General features: G+C 45.4%; 1 protein-coding gene across 1 annotated transcript in view; it reads left to right on the top strand.

Moving 5' to 3' along the window:
- The window catches only part of IDNK (IDNK gluconokinase), a 119,374-nt gene that overhangs the window by 100,397 nt on the left and 2,361 nt on the right, over positions 1-16,616 (top strand). The window lies entirely within an intron of this gene.

Genomic DNA, 16,616 nt, shown 5'->3' with positions numbered 1-16,616 from the left:
AAAGGGACCCACGCATTATTAAAATGATGACCGATGACGATTACTGGTTGGCCTGCCTCCTTGATCCTCGCTATAAAGGCAAATTGCAAAATATTATGCCACATGAGAACCTCGAACAAATTTTAGCAACCAAACAAGCAACTCTTGTAGACCGTTTGATTCAGGCATTCCCAGCACACAGCGCCGGTGATGGTTCTCACACGAGCTGCAGGGGGCTACAGGGCAGAGGTGTTAGAGGTGCACAAATCAGAAGTGGCGTTGGACAGAGGGGTTTTCTGACCAGGTTGTGGAGTGATTTCGCAATGACCGCAGACAGGACAGGTACTGCAGCATCTATTCAAAGTGACAGGAGACAACATTTGTCCAGTATGGTTACTAACTATTTTTCATCCCTTATCGATGTTCTCCCTCAACCGTCATTCCCATTTGATTACTGGGCATCCAAATTAGACACCTGGCCTGAATTGGCAGAATATGCATTGCAGGAGCTTGCTTGCCCAGCAGCTAGTGTGCTATCAGAAAGAGTATTCAGTGCTGCTGGTTCAATATTAACTGAAAAAAGGACTCGTCTGGCTACCCAAAATGTTGATGATCTAACCTTCATTAAAATGAACCACTCCTGGATTTCAAATTATTTTGCCCCACCTTTCCCGGCTGACACCTAGCTTTCCTATAAAAAGGTCTTGCTTGTGGACTGGTCTTACTGAGTGTTCCAATCTCTTAATTTGCAGCAGCTGTTTGTCCAGCATACGACATGTTTACACCTCCCTAAATGGGAAAACTCCCCCCACGGGGCCGTGGTCTCGCCACTTGGCGCAAGCACCCGTTAGAGTGCCGTTTGTCTGAAGAGGTGGGTGTGCCCGCTTTTGGTCGACGGCACTGCCACTGGGTCTCTCATAGTACAATAAAGTGTCTCTGGCGGTGGTGGCGCGCAACCAACGTCAGACACACCATTGTAACATGAGGGGCCCTGGGCCTGTACCGCCGGCCACAAGAGAGTTCCCCCCCCAGCTCAAACTGTGCTCTACCACGTGCAAAATTATCTCTCACAGCTCCAACAATGTTTAGTCTATGCGCTGACATCCTTCAATGCCTGGCACTGACAATACCAATTTGCTGACATGTATGATGCTAGTTAAAATAGTCAGGGTCAGTGTCCTATATTGACACCAGTAAATACTTAGTGCCAAATTACTATGTCTGAAACTCAGCAGAGGAGCCCACCCCTGTACCTAAGTATGCCACACTTTTGTTTTTTTGTTTTGTTGTTTTGCGAGACATTAACATCTATTTATTTTTTGGGAGTACTAACTGTGTCAGACACTCCTTGCAATCGTCCTCCGCTGACCACACCAATGCTGCCTGTGTACCACTGCGAGATAACTCTAAGTGCCTTGAGCCTATTTTTATTTATTTTAGGCCTACTAAGCCTGTCTGCGGTCCATCCTTGCAATCGTCCTCCGCTGACCACACCAATGCTGCCTGTGTACCCCAGCGAGATAACTCTAAGTGCCTTGAGCCTATTTTTATTTATTTTAGGCCTACTAAGCCTGTCTGCGGTCCCTCCTTGCAATCGTCCTCCGCTGACCACACAAATGCTGCCTGTGTACCCATGTAACCTATTTAAAACTGCATAGAGCCTGCTTTTTTATTTTAGGCCTAGTAAGTCTGTCTGCGGTCCCTCCTTGCAATCGTCCTCCGCTGACCACACCAATGCTGCCTGTGTACCCCTGCGAGATAACTCTAAGTGCCTTGAGCCTATTTTTATTTATTTTAGGCCTACTAAACCTGTCTGCGGTCCCTCCTTGCAATCGTCCTCCGCTGACCACACCAATGCTGCCTGTGTACCCATGTAACCTATTTAAAACGGCATAGCGCCTGCTTTTTTATTTTAGGCCTAGTAAGTCTGTCTGCTGTCCCTCCTTGCAATCGTCCTCCGCTGACCACACCAATGCTGCCCGTGTACCCCTTGAACCTATTTTAAAGTGAATATAGCCACTTTTTTTAATTGTAGGCGTACTAAGTCTGTCTGCGGTCCCTCCTTCCAATAGTCCTCCAATGACCACACCAATGCTGCCTGTGTACCCATGTAACCTATTTAAAACTGCATAGAGCCTGCTTTTTTATTTTAGGCCTAGTAAGTCTGTCTGCGGTCCCTCTTTGCAATCGTCCTCCGCTGACCACACCAATGCTGCCTGTGTACCCCTGCGAGATAACTCTAAGTGCCTTGAGCCTATTTTTATTTATTTTAGGCCTACTAAGCCTGTCTGTGGTCCCTCCTTACAATCGTCCTCCGCTGACCACACCAATGCTGCCTGTGTACCCATGTAACCTATTTAAAACTGCATAGCACCTGCTTTTTTATTTTAGGCCTAGTAAGTCTGTCTGCTGTCCCTCCTTGCAATCGTCCTCCGCTGACCACACCAATGCTGCCTGTGTACCCCTTGAACCTATTTTGAAGTGCATATAGCCACTTTTTTTAATTGTAGGCGTACTAAGTCTGTCTGCGGTCCCTCCTTCCAATAGTCCTCCACTGACCACACCAATGCTGCCTGTGTACCCATGTAACCTATTTAAAACTGCATAGAGCCTGCTTTTTTATTTTAGGCCTAGTAAGTCTGTCTGCGGTCCCTCCTTGCAATCGTCCTCCGCTGACCACACCAATGCTGCCTGTGTACCCCTGCGAGATAACTCTAAGTGCCTTGAGCCTATTTTTATTTATTTTAGGCCTACTAAGCCTGTCTGCGGTCCCTCCTTGCAATCGTAATCCGCTGACCACACCAATGCTGCCTGTGTACCCCAGCGAGATAACTCTAAGTGCCTTGAGCCTATTTTTATTTATTTTAGGCCTACTAATCCTGTCTGCGGTCCCTCCTTGCAATCGTCCTCCGCTGACCACACCAATGATGCCTGTGTACCCATGTAACCTATTTAAAACTGCATAGAGCCTGCTTTTTTATTTTAGGCCTAGTAAGTCCGTCTGCGGTCCCTCCTTGCAATCGTCCTCCGCTGGCCACACCAATGCTCCCTGTGTACCCCTGCGAGATTACTCTAAGTGCCTTGAGCCTATTTTTATTTATTTTAGGCCTACTAAGCCTGTCTGCGGTCCCTCCTTGCAATCGTCCTCCGCTGACCACACCAATGCTGCCTGTGTACCCATGTAACCTATTTAAAACTGCATAGCGCCTGCTTTTTTATTTTAGGCCTAGTAAGTCTGTCTGCTGTCCCTCCTTGCAATCGTCCTCCGCTGACCACACCAATGCTGCCCGTGTACCCCTTGAACCTATTTTAAAGTGTATATAGCCACTTTTTTAAATTGTAGGCGTACTAAGTCTGTCTGCGGTCCCTCCTTCCAAAAGTCCTCCACTGACCACACCAATGCTGCCTGTGTACCCATGTAACCTATTTAAAACTGCATAGAGCCTGCTTTTTTATTTTAGGCCTAGTAAGTCTGTCTGCGGTCCCTCTTTGCAATCGTCCCCCGCTGACCACACCAATGCTGCCTGTGTACCCCTGCGAGATAACTCTAAGTGCCTTGAGCCTATTTTTATTTATTTTAGGCCTACTAAGCCTGTCTGCGGTCCCTCCTTGCAATCGTCCTCCGCTGACCACACCAAAGCTGCCTGTGTACCCATGTAACCTATTTAAAACTGCATAGCGCCTGCTTTTTTATTTTAGGCCTATTAAGTCTGTCTGCTGTCCCTCCTTGCAATCATCCTCCGCTGACCAAACCAATGCTGCCCGTGTACCCCTTGAACCTATTTTAAAGTGCATATAGCCACTTTTTTTAATTGTAGGCGTACTAAGTCTGTCTGCGATCCCTCCTTCCAATAGTCCTCCACTGACCACACCAATGCTGCCTGTGTACCCATGTAACCTATTTAAAACTGCATAGAGCCTGCTTTTTTATTTTAGGCCTAGTAAGTCTGTCTGCGGTCCCTCCTTGCAATCGTCCTCCGCTGACCACACCAATGCTGCCTGTGTACCCCTGCGAGATAACTCTAAGTGCCTTAAGCCTATTTTTATTTATTTTAGGCCTACTAAGCCTGTCTGCGGTCCCTCCTTGCAATCGTCCTCCGCTGACCACACCAATGCTGCCTGTGTACCCATGTAACCTATTTAAAACTGCATAGAGCCTGATTTTTTATTTTAGGCCTAGTAAGTCTGTCTGCGGTTCCTCCTTGCAATCGTCCTCCGCTGACCACACCAATGCTGCCTGTGTACCCCTGCGAGATAACTCTAAGTGCCTTGAGCCTATTTTTATTTATTTTAGGCCTACTAAGCCTGTCTGCGGTCCCTCCTTGCAATTGTCCTCCGCTGACCACACCAATGCTGCCTGTGTACCCATGTAACCTATTTAAAACTGCATAGAGCCTGATTTTTTATTTTAGGCCTAGTAAGTCTGTCTGCGGTTCCTCCTTGCAATCGTCCTCCGCTGACCACACCAATGCTGCCTGTGTACCCCTGCGAGATAACTCTAAGTGCCTTGAGCCTATTTTTATTTATTTTAGGCCTACTAAGCCTGTCTGCGGTCCCTCCTTGCAATCGTCCTCCGCTGACCACACCAATGCTGCCCGTGTACCCCTTGAACCTATTTTAAAGTGCATATAGCCACTTTTTTTAATTGTAGGCGTACTAAGTCTGTCTGCGGTCCCTCCTTCCAATATTCCTCCGCTGACCACACCAATGCTGCCCGTGTACCCCTGGAACCTATTTTAAAGTTCGTAGAGCCTATTTTTTTAATTTTATTTAATATTAATAAAGCCATGATGGACTACGCTGTACCACACTACGAGCTACCCAGTCGACACTTCTTTTGCGAGAAAAGCCATCCCAGCCCTCCACCAGCATGTAAAAGACCGCATTGTCCATGCACTCTGGCAATCTGTGAGTACAAAGGTGCACCTGACAACAGACGCATGGACCTGTAGGCATGGCCACGGAAGGTTACGTGTCCATTACGGCACAATGGGTTAATGTGTTGGATGCATGGTCCACAGGGGACAGCCTACTAAGTCTGTCTGCAGTCCCTAATTCAAATTGTCCTCAATTCAGGTTTTCGGGATTTTTAAAAAAATAGGAAACTGCATTTGAGCTACTAGTTTGGTTGGGGCCTACAAGCGGTGTCTGCCGCTGCTTGCTGCTCTCCTACACGACTAGCTTCAATCTTCAGGCTTTCGGGCTATTTTTAAAAATAGGAAACTGCATTTGGGCTACTAGTTTGGTTGGGGCCTACTAGCTGTGTGTGCCGCTGCTTGCTGTTCTCCTACACGACTAGCTTCAATCTTCAGGCTTTCGGGCTATTTTTAAAAATAGGAAACTGCATTTGGGCTACTAGTTTGGTTGGGGCCTACTAACGGTGTCTGCCGCTCCTGGGTGTTCTCCTCCTCCTGGGTGTTCTCCTCCTCCTGGGTGTTCTCCTCCAGGTTTCCTTGTCTGAGCTTCAACCTTCAGGCTCTCATTAAGTAGTTGTTTAGATAACACTGCATTAGGCCTACTAGTTTGTTTGGGGCCTACTAACGGTGTCTGCCGCTCCTGGGTGTTCTCCTCCTCCTGGGTGTTCTCCTCCTCCTGGGTGTTCTCCTCCTCCTGGGTGTTCTCCAGGTTTCCTTGTCTGAGCTTCAACCTTCAGGCTCTCATTAAGTAGTTGTTTAGATAACACTGCATTAGGCCTACTAGTTTGGTTGGGGCCTACTAACGGTGTCTGCCGCTCCTGGGTGTTCTCCTCCTCCTGGGTGTCCTCCTCCTCCTGGGTGTTCTCCTCCTCCTGGGTGTTCTCCTCCAGGTTTCCTTGTCTGAGCTTCAACCTTCAGGCTCTCATTAAGTAGTTGTTTAGATAACACTGCATTAGGCTTACTAGTTTGGTTGGGGCCTACTAACGGTGTCTGCCGCTCCTGGGTGTTCTCCTCCTCCTGGGTGTTCTCCTCCTCCTGGGTGTTCTCCTCCAGGTTTCCTTGTCTGAGCTTCAACCATCAGGCTCTCATTAAGTAGTTGTTTAGATAACACTGCATTAGGCCTACTAGTTTGGTTGGGGCCTACTAACGGTGTCTGCCGGTCCTTGATGTTCGCCTCCACTGAACATAGCAGTGCCGCCTGTTTACTACTGTTACCAATTTTGAACTGCATTTAGCCTACTTACTTATTTGGGCCTACTCACTGTGTCAGCCTCTCATTACAGTTGTCCTCCACTGAACAAAGCAATGCCGCCTGGTTAGTCCTGTTAAAACTTTTGAACTGCATTTAGCCAACTTTATTGTTTGGGCCTATATCTGTGTTTCCTCCTCATCGTGCCCATTGCCCAGCCAGTGCTACATAAGTCTGCCGGTACATTGACCCAGGTCCCAGACCGCTACATTCCCCTTGCATGCTACACAGCCAGAACGTGTCCCTGCTGAAAGTCAGGTTCCCCTTCCTGCATACTATACCACCTTACACGGGGACAAAGAGGAAGGTGCAGATGAAAGTGCTGGTTCCTTCATCAGGTGGGGGGGAATACTCGTTGGCAACGTCACTGGCACAGGGCCCCTCATAGTACGCAAAAGTGTTGCTGCCGGTGGGAGGCGCCCCCGCCATGCAAACACACCGCCGTACTTTGAGGGGCCCTGTGCCAGTGCCAATGCCAAAGAGTGGGCCCCCCCTGCTTGCTCAGGATCACAGCACTTGCATAGTTGAAATACTTACCTCTCCCTGCGCCACTGCCGTGACGTGGTCCAGATTTCTTGGGCCCACAAAATACTTGAACCAGCCCTACCCCCAACCACTTTAGCCAAATGACCCCCAATTTCCAATGCCTAACTATTATTATAAGGGAAATTAAGATTGACAAGCTTCATTAACAAGAATGGATGTTTTTGCCATTAAAATGGGCACTGTAGGTGTTTTCCTGGCCCCCACTCACTGCCGACTATGCTGCCCCATTGACTTGCATTGGGTTTCGTGTTTCGGCCTATCCCGACTTTACGAGATAATCGGCCGATTTCACTCGACCCGACTTTTGAGATAGTCGAGTTCCGCGAAACCCGACTCGACCCTAAAAAAGTCAAAGTCGCTCAACCCTATCTGTGACATTTCCATAGATGAGATCAGCGTCGGACTGGAGCGCCTTGGGCCCACCAGAGAAAATCATTCTTGGGGCCCACTATGTAGCTAAATATAAATAAATACAAGATCACCAGCTGTGCAGTAAAACACGCTAATATCAGGGTATAATATAAGGTAGTACACATCTTAATTATAATAACAAAAAGATAATAACAAAAAAAGAAGAAACCTCACTAAACGCACAAAAAATCAATAATCTATAAAAAATAGACAGAGATAAAGGCGTTCAAAAATAGGACAAAATTAGTCATTCTACTTCAATAAGCATGAGAACATATACACAATAAGACGTATATAGAACAAAATATAAATTTTATTGTACTGAGAAAAGACAATACACCAAGATAAAAATAGCCACTAGTATAACATTGTTACCTTCTGCCATTTAATCGTTTTTGTAATTTTGGATTTTTGCCCCCTACCCAATGTGGTGCCACTCAGATCTAGTCTGATTTTTTCCAGACACTAGTGGCTATTTTTATCTTGGTGTATTGTCTTTTTTCTGTACAATAAAATTTATTTATTGTACAGAAAAGAATATAAAGTAGCCTCCTCATAGAATCTAATGCAGCCCTCATGTAGTATAATGCAGCCCCCTCATAGAATATAATGTAGCCCCCCACATAGAATATAATGCAGCCCCCCATAGAATATAACGTAACCCCATCATATAGTATAATGTAGCCCCCACAGAGTATAATGCAGCCCCCCACAGAATATAATGTAGCCCCCTCAGAGTATAAAGCAGCCCCCTCATAGGGTATAATGCACTCCAAAATGTAGCAATGTTCACAATGGATCTTAGGTCCTCTTTCTATGCACTCCAGGCGCTTTCTGACTTTCTAACAGGAAATTGTCATTTTCCCTTCCACTGTCAGCTACTCCCAAATATTAACTCTAACTGTCCCTGCCGTCAAACTACACACACTATCAATATTACCGATATCTTTAACGCACATCACAATTCACACTATATATCATTAAGGCCGGTTTCACATTTGCGATTGTGTCTGCAGCGTTTTGGACACATACATCCACATGCATCTTGTTTTCATATCTTCAACATTGTAGATGCAGGTGCATGCGTCGTTTGCTTACGCAATGCTTCTTTTCGCGATGTGCGGCTGGGCGCGGCTAATGCACCATGTTGCATTTTTTGTGACTGCAAATTTCCGCCGCCATACGTATGCAGACGCTTGCGGAAGGAGTGTGTCAAATAAATGCATTACAGTCTATGGGAACGCATTGGTACACACGTACATGTGTATGATTGCATTTGCGCACGCAGGCGTTTTTATGAGTACACATGTATAGGAACTGGTTTTAAGCCACCCCCCAAACAAACCGTATAAAAGAAGGTGTGGGCAGTGGAAGTCCAGTACTCTCAAGACTCTACAAGCATTGGAAGACGTTTTTGGAAGCATTGAAGACTCTGACTATAATGTGAGTATACAAGCTATATGTCTACCTGTCTGTTTTTCTCCCTGCAGTCTGTAATTATTTCAGCCTCTCGCAGCATTCCTCATCATGTCCTCCAGTGAAGAGCAGACCTCACACAGTCAACAGGAAACTGAAGTGAGTACATTTGCTACTGATTGGTAAATATTCACTGTCACTATTGCACATGTGGCAAAATATTTATTTTTCTTTTTACAGAACCATTGTAGTGCAGATGAGAGGGAGCAGCAGACTCAGGCCCAAGTTCTGGTGGCAAGATGGAGTGTAAGTATTCTGTTTTTATTTATTCTTGACTGTTTTTGGTACTTTTGACTGTTTTTTTTTTGCCTTTTTTTGTTTTAAGTGTTTTGTCTTTCCAACATTACTGTCTTTGTTTCATTTCTAGGTTCTACAACGTGAGGAGGAATTCCTTGACAACGACCTCCTCATTACATTGGTGCAGGAGCGAGTTGCATTGTGGGACACCTGGGAGCAGCAGCACTTGGACACTGTGGTGATTCGGCAGCTGTGGAATGAGGTGGCCCAAGCTATGATGGATGACTGGGACAGCGACACGCTACGTTTCAGAAAGGCTTTTCATAAGTAATGCAATGTGGTCTGATGCGGCTTGAACCTGAAGGCCGGGATCACACAACCGTGTGTGACGCGAGAAACTCCTGAAAGGTTCTCGCATCACACACAGTTGTGTGATCCCGGCCTAAAGTGCGTTGTTTAACAATTTTTTTCCCTATTCACAGTGAACAAAGTCAAAACCGGTCGGTGTTCAATGAAGGATCGCTTCAACAAGGACCTGAGACAGGAGATCCAAGTTTGCAGTGGTGCTGCAGCAAGGATAGGGAAGTACAAATACCACTGGGTGTTGGATTTCCTGAGGCCTGTCCTTGCTCAGAGAACGTAAGTATTTTTGTGTTGTATTACATTGTGTTGTATTCCCTAATCTGACATTTTCTATTCCACAGGAGTTGGCGCTTTTACAATTGTTATTTTTTTGGAGTAATGTTTTACTTTTCTTTTCACAGCAGCACCCTTGAACCTGGATCGTCCTTTGGAGCGGTCCCTCATCAAACAGCCATGGACCAGTCCCAGCCATCCACCAGCGAAGCAGCAAGTGGGCCAGCATCACAGTCTGGAGAATTCCCCTGTCCCAGTCCTCTGCCTCTTTTTTTGTGCTCTTCCCGCCAGCGGCAGAAGGCCTCGGACAGGTCACTCATGCCCAAGCTTATTCACTTGAGCTTGGTCTTCCAGAATGGCCTGAAGGCGCTGGGAGGTAGACTGGAAAGTGGTCTGACCCATATTAACACACTTTTCCAGGATGTCAACCAACGCCTTAACCGTCTGGAAGCCGACCTCCAGAGACCAGCACACCATTTTTTTTAATCAGATAGAGCGGGGCATGTTGGATCACCTTATGCCTGATCTCCAGCTCAGTGTGATGCAGGCCTGCAATGCTGCTTACGTTCAGGCTATGCAGCAGACTCGGTACTTACAGCAGCCACAGGTGGTATTTCCACCGGTGCCACAAATTACACACTTAACCTCAATACCGAGTTCTGCTGCATACCACTGTACGGCCACCACCATGCCCAGTCCAGCCGCACACCACTACACCGCCACCACCATGCTGGGTGCTGCTGAAAGCCACTCCACCACCACCACCATGCCGAGTCCTGCTCTTACACGGCTGTCCACCGCCACCAGCACTAGGCCGCCTCCAGATCCTGCACGGCTGTCCACCGCCACCACCAGGCCGGGTCCACATTCTGGATGACCTGCTGACCCTCATTGTTTCGTAAAAGTTACTTTTTTGTTTGTTTGTTTGTTTAAATAAATTTGTGTTGTTTTTCTCCAATCACTGCTTGTTCTTTGTCTCTATCATCGCCAGCAACACACACCGTGCACCATCACCACATATGTCGCCGTCTACACACACTGTGTTTTTGCCACCTCATAGGCTCCATGACACACAATCTGCTGCCCCTCTTCTTTATTTGCTTTACACTGCAGCTTTGCTCCTTGTGCATGTCATGGAGCTATGAGGTGGCAAAAACACAAAGAGGACTGAAAATCCTCCAAAAATATATATTAATACAGCAAAAAAAGTCAGCGGTCAGCAATGCTCACCTGCCCAGGTGTCAGCACTAGTTCTGACACATGGGCAGGTGAGTAAAGATATGAGGCGGATTAGCTCCATCATCTCTTCAGTCTGCATTAATATAAAGAACTATAGAAATGCAGACTGTAGCGATGATGGAGCTAATCCAACGTCACCTTCCATAGCACTGACCTCAGAGAGAAGAGGTGTAGTGTAAAGCATGGGTTACATAACCCAATTTGGTTATAATTCAATTCCTGTGGAAATAGCTATGGAGGATATCCACTAAATTAAAACATAACCTTTAATAAATATAGATAAAATACTCGGGTCCTAACAAAACATGTACATAGACAGTGAAACAACGTGCTCAGGTGAACCAGTGCTCAAGATAAAAAAATTGGAACAGTCTTACCAATTTAGACGGACAAATGGAAGAAATCTCTCAATTTCTGTAAGGAAGGTGGCTCCAAGATAAACAAAGAAAGAAAAGCATCGGGCCAAGGGTAGGGAATGATATATTACCCCTGTCTTCCCTGTGAACCCTTGAAGAGCTCCTGTCCTCACAAGGACAGGCCCCAAGTGAGCCCTACTATAATTCAATTCCTGTCTCATGCAATCTGCATGATACAGCGAGTGGATTTTATAAAAACTGTAGTAGTGAACCGGTGATCACCTTATTAAACTTTTAAAAAAAATTATTGTAATATAGAGGGCACTTTGAACAGATGTTTAACTAGAGGTGTTTTATTGTCAGCAAACATTAAAGGTACATTTTAATAATTACAGGCACATAACATTACATAACATTGCAAGAACACTAAACCATTCCATCTTGCCAGGACACACGTCCACTTTCAGAAACAAAGTGAGACACAAATGTATCCTTCATTTGGGCAACTTCAACTGTTGTTCTGAGAGGGTGATAATGGTAATCTGGCAATGGGTTACTTACTGGTTCATCAAGTTCAACGTTGGGTCGTTCTTTAGCCATTCTATAGTTGTTCAGAAAAACACACGCCTTGACAACCTCATCGACTGTCTCAATTTTGAAATTAATGGCTGTCCCTAAAATGCGCCATTTCGAGACAAGGATACCAAAGGCCCATTCATCTGTTCTTCATGCCCTGGTCAGTCTGTAATTAAAAATCCTTTTTGTGTGTGTCAAGTCCCGACTGGAGTATGGTTTAAGGAGGTTTCCACACATCTGAAAGGCCTCATCCCCAACCACAACAAATGGCATTGGCGGGCCTTGAGTGTTGGGAAGAGGTTGTGGCAGGGGGAAATTGAAATGATTGCCATGCAACCGTTGGCCCATGTCCAAGTTTTTAAATGTCTGGGAGTCATTACCACAGCCAAATGATCCAACGTCCACGGCGACAAAACTACAGTCCACAGCTGCAATTGCCATGAGCACTATGGAAAAATATTTTTTATAATTAAAGTACTCGGATCCAGTTTCAGCCGGTTTGGTAATTCTAAGGGTATGTGCACACGTTGCGGATTTAGCTGCGGATTTGCAGCTGTTTTCCATGAGTTTACAGTACCATGTAAGCCTATGAAAAACAAAATCCGCAGTGCACATGCTGCAGAAAAAAAAGTGCGGAAACGCTGCGTTGTTTATTCCACAGCATGTTTATTCTTTGTGCAGATTTCGCAGCGGTTTTCACCCGCGCCATTATAGGATTCCGCAGGTGTAAAACCGCAGGTGGAATCCGCACAAAAACCTTGGTAAATCCGCATTAAATCCGCAGGTAAAACGCAGTGCTTTTTAAATGCGGATTAATCAAAATAGGTGCGGAAAAATCCACAGAGGTTCCATCTACGTGTGCACGTACCCTAATATGTTTTCCATCCACTGCTCCCAAACAGTTGGGGAAATTACAAATTTGCCAGTATTTATCAGCATTTTCCTGCCAGATTTCCTTGGAGGGTAGGGGGATAAATTCCTCATGGAGAACATCCCATCCCACAAAACCCAGCAGGTGTCTGCAACAATCCCAGATAATGTGGAAATTCCTATCCGGAACTGGAAATGGAACGATGATAGGCTCTCTCCAGTAGCCAGGAATCTGCCGAACAGAGAAAGGGAAAACAAATTCAGAACAATAATATTTATGTCTGGGGTTTTGCAAAACAGTGAAAAAAAAACAGGACATAGCTTTCATAACAATAATATTTAGAACAGTTTTTTTGCAAAACAAAAAAAGGGAAAGATATTAAGTACATTGCAGAATAAGAATTATGACAGGCGTTAATGTTTAAATATTACGTACCTTAGTGTCACCAGCAGACGTTCCTCAGGAGGAATCGCTCTACGGAGCTGGGTGTCATGCCTGCTGATGGCGCCTTGTACATGGACCAGCAATTCCATGAAGCTGTCTTGAGACATCCTCGTGTACTCAAAATATTTCTCCGGGTTTTCACGGAGCTCACTGAATAAGGAGTGGTAGGCTCCACGGCTCTGTCGGAGTTCAAGAATTGGGTGCTGCCAAAAGCGTCAACGCCCTCTTGTCTGTTTTTCTCTTTTAGGCTAGTTTCACACTAGCGTCGGGAACAACCCGTCGCTGTGCGTCGAGCCGACGTTCCCGACGCTAGGGTGGTCTCCGCCGCACAACGGGGGCAGCGGATGCATTTTTCCCACGCATCCGCTGCCCCATTGTGAGGTGCGGGGAAGTGCGGGGAGGTGGGGGCGGAGTTCCGGCCGCGCATGCGCGGTCGGAAAAAGTGGACCGTCGGGAGCAAAAAACGTTTTTTTCTCCCGACGGTCCGCTACCACACGCCCAAGCGTCGCAAAACGGACGCGACGTTTGGCAATGCGTCGCAAATGCATCGCAAATGCGTCGCAAATGCGTCGCTAATGTTAGTCTATGACGAAAAAACGTATCCAGCAAGAACTTTTGCTGGATGCGTATTTTCGGCAAAACGACGCATTTGCGACGTATTGCAGTTAACGCTAGTGTGAAACTAGCCTTACGTTCTTGCTCACAAGCAAATGCAAAGGAAAGAATCACATTGACATCCAAATCGAGATTCCGATAGAAACTCTCCATGCGAAGATCCATCTTGACGCAGGATACAGGAGCGAAATCTGAGGATTTCATCTGTACAAGTGTTTATATACAGAAATCCCATGAGACACGCCCATTTGGCGTGGCTTGTTTCAAGTAAATTCTTCTTGAAAATTTTTTTCCTATCAAACGCATGCGCATATAAAAAGCTAAAGCATGCAAAAACACATGTAAACGTTGCGTTTTTTTTCCATCATGCGTAAGCTGATGCGGATAAAAACCTCTGCGTTATCATGCGTTTGCGTGCGTTTTTGCAAGCGGTTGCGGACGATACGCTGCGGACTCAACCGCAAATGTGAACCTAGCCTAACACTTATCGCATTATACGTGACGGTTCTCATTACATTTCAGAACATATTACAACAATAAACTTGTTTCTTCAAGGGGAAATGTGCGCAACAAGTCCATTTTCTTACAAAAGTATGTGAATGCTAAGCCGAGCCAAACATGTATGGTTAGAATCGGGAGAGAGCGTTGCCAGACGAACAAGCATTCATCCTATAGCTATAATATGTACTATAATAATAAATAATAATTAATTATAATTAATTATGGTCAGCTAAAATTAATTTGTGCTCTGCAGTTTTTACCTGAAGCTGCATGCCACTAAGAAGTCCACTACATCATTGCTCTGAAGCTTCACGGGGATGTGAGTGTTGACTACATTCATCCTCCTTTGGGGAGCTGGACAACCCCTTTAATATAAACAGACCCTTTGTGAAAACCCAGTATGACATCCATATGGCTACAAATAATACTTTTCAATCCCCTGTTGCTCCTGTAAAAGTGATTTTGTGATTCCTCTCTGTTCTTTTGTTACTAGGTTGTTACAATACTGTATGATACTCCATACATGTCTGCAACTGGCAGTCAGGTGTTAGGTGGTGACTAGTGTTGAGCGATACCTTCCGATATTTGAAAGTATCGGTATCGGATTGGATCGGCCGATATCCAAAAAATATCGGATATCGCCGATACCGATACCCAATACCAATACAAGTTAATGGGACACAAATATCGGAAGTGATCCTGGATGGTTCCCAGGGTCTGAAGGAGAGGGAACTCTCCTTCAGGCCCTGGGATCCATATTCATGTAAAAAATAAAGAATAAAAATAAAAAATATGCATATACTCACCCTCGGACGAGCCCTGGCTGTCACCGCTGCAAGCGTCTGCCTCCGTTCCTAAGAATGCAGAGAGTGAAGGACCTTCGATGATGTCGCGGTCACGTGAGCGGTCACATGAGTGGTCACGCGACCAATCACAAGACCGCGACGTCATCGCAGGTCCTACACTCACTGCATTCTTAGGAATGGAGGCTGCCGGTTGCACCGCTGCGAGCCAGGGGCCATTGGTGGGTGAGTATATCCATATTTTTTATTTTTATTCTTTATTTTTTACATGAATATGGATCCCGATCCCGATTCCTGATATCGCAAAAATATCGGAACTCGGGATCGGAATTCCGATACAGCGAATATCGGCCGATACCCGATATTTGCAGTATCGGAATGCTCAACACTAGTGGTGACGCAATTATGTTTTTGAACTGTCATGGTGATTATGAGGATTCAGTCTCAATATACGTCTGTTTATTTCTACTAACAGCTCCACTCTTGCCCACGGTCTTTGTCTGGTATTACAGTACTGCTCCATTCAACCCCATTAGGGGTGCCAGCTGGTCAATAAGCAATACTCACGGTATTGTGAAAGAGGGATGTACAGTTGTGCTCAAAAGTTTACATACCTCGGCAGAATTTTTGCTTTCTTGGCCTTTTTTCAGAGAGTATGAATGATAACACCAAAACTTATTCTACACTTTGTTCAGTGTATTGTCAAACTACTGTGTTTTCTCTTTTTAAATCATAATGACAACCCAAAACATCCAAAAGACCCTGATTAAAAGTTCACATACCCTGGTGATTTTGGCCTGATAACATGCACAGAAGTTGACACAAATGGGTTTGAATGGCTACTAATGGTTACATCCTCACCTGTGACCTGTTTGCTTGTAATCAGTTTGTGCATAAAAGCTGAGTGAGTTTCTGGGATCCAGACAGACTCTTGCATCTTTCATCCAGCCACTGACATTTCTGGATTGTGAGTCATGGGGAAAGCAAAATAATTGTCAACGGATCTATGGGAAAAGGTATTTGAACTGTATAAAACAGGAAAGGGATACAAAAAGATATCCAAGGAATTGATAATGCCAGTCAGCAATGTTCAAACTGTGATTAACAAACGGAAAATCATGGGCTCTGTAAAAACAAAACCACGGTCAGGTAGACCAACAAAAATGTTGTCCACAACTGCCAGGAAAATTGTGTGTGATGAAAAGCAAAATCTACAAATAACATCAGCTGAAATACAGGACACTCTGAAAACTAGCGTGGGGCTGTTTCAAGATGCACAACAAGGAGGCACTTGAAGAAAAATGGGCTGCATGGTCGAGTCGCCAGAAGAAAGCCATTACTGTGCAAATGCCACAAAATATCTCGCCTATAATATGCAAAACAGCACAGAGACAAGCCTCAAAACTTCTGGAACAAGGTAATTTGGAGTGGTGATACCAAAATTGAATGTTTTGGCCACCACCATAAACGTTACATTTGGAGAGAGGTCAACAAGTCCTATGATGAAAGGAACACCATTCCTACTGTAAAGCACGGAGGTGGATCGCTGATGTTTTGGGGATGTGTGAGCTACAAAGGCACAGGAAACTTGGTCAAAGATGAAGGAAAGATAAATGCAGCAAATACTGGAGGCAAATTTGTACTTATTAGCCCGGAAGCTGCGCATGGGACGTACTTGGACGCTCCAACATGACAACAACCCAAAACACAAGGCCATGGCGACCTGTCATTGGCTACAGATGAACAAAGTGAAGGTTTTGG

Source organism: Ranitomeya variabilis, chromosome 1 (assembly GCF_051348905.1).
Source record: "Ranitomeya variabilis isolate aRanVar5 chromosome 1, aRanVar5.hap1, whole genome shotgun sequence".
In the NCBI taxonomy this organism is placed as follows: domain Eukaryota; kingdom Metazoa; phylum Chordata; class Amphibia; order Anura; family Dendrobatidae; genus Ranitomeya; species Ranitomeya variabilis.
The sequence above is the reverse complement of the archived record's forward strand: the minus strand, read 5'-3'. Positions and strand labels throughout refer to the sequence as shown.